Source organism: Suncus etruscus, chromosome 12 (genome assembly GCF_024139225.1).
Source record: "Suncus etruscus isolate mSunEtr1 chromosome 12, mSunEtr1.pri.cur, whole genome shotgun sequence".
Lineage (NCBI taxonomy): Eukaryota > Metazoa > Chordata > Mammalia > Eulipotyphla > Soricidae > Suncus > Suncus etruscus.
In genome coordinates, this window is record NC_064859.1 from 77,683,664 (window position 1) to 77,684,690 (window position 1,027).

Genomic DNA, 1,027 nt, shown 5'->3' on the forward strand with positions numbered 1-1,027 from the left:
TCTGTGGTAAGTCATGAATTCCTACCTTCTGTAATTTGCACACCAATTGGGAACATTTTTATTCTCTTAGATCTCCACCCTTTCACCCATTTCAGGCTGGTCAATAGAGATAAACAATATCACTGAATTAATTTCCACTCTAACTGATGACTATTACATTGTTCTTACAGATTGAGAAAGAAGCACAGAAAGCGGGTAGTTTGCCTGAGGTTAAACAACCCGAAAGAAATAGAATCAGAAATAGCCTCCAGACTATGTTGTTAACACCTGATATTCTCAGTGAGAGTGTAATAATACTGTAAAATAACTAGGCTTCCCTTGGGGAGGGGGGGGTCTCATGACCCAGGACCTGACGTAGATTTCTCAGACTAAGCAGCTTCTATTGTAAATTCGGAAATGACAACAAAGATACCACCCAATTCAGAAACTAATGTTTCTGCATAGCTCATTCTGTTAGTGATAAACACATTAATATCAGAACTAGATGGTTTGAAAACAGTAAGAAAATACAGGGATTCCACCTGTGTGCTCATCAAGAGGAGTACCAGAACATGTGACAGCCATATCAGATCTCACAAAGAAATGGATATAGGAGAAGGGAAAAGAGAGTGTCCACAGTCTTAACAGATGGAACCACAATGGAACCACAGGTGAACTATATAACTTGAAGAGCTATTCGAGAAAACATCATCAGTGTAGAAAAAGGTATCAAAGCCTTTGCAAACAGTCTGGTGAATGAGAAGAGTGTGTTGACAGAGGCTCCTGAGCAGATTGCTCCATGTTTTACATTCACAATATCTTTTCCTCCAAAGATATCACCTCCATACCCCTGAGGTACCTGATCCAAGACCTGCTATGTGGAAGCTGTTCTGTAGCTTTATTTAAATTGATGTATAATTTCTGCCAGTAGGACTGGCAGAAGAATGTTCTTCCAGCCCCAGGCTGCTAAAAGGTGCATCATTAGAAAACAGCATTGCAGGTATTAAGCCTACCGGTGACTTTTTTGCTAAGGCTCATATAGACTGAT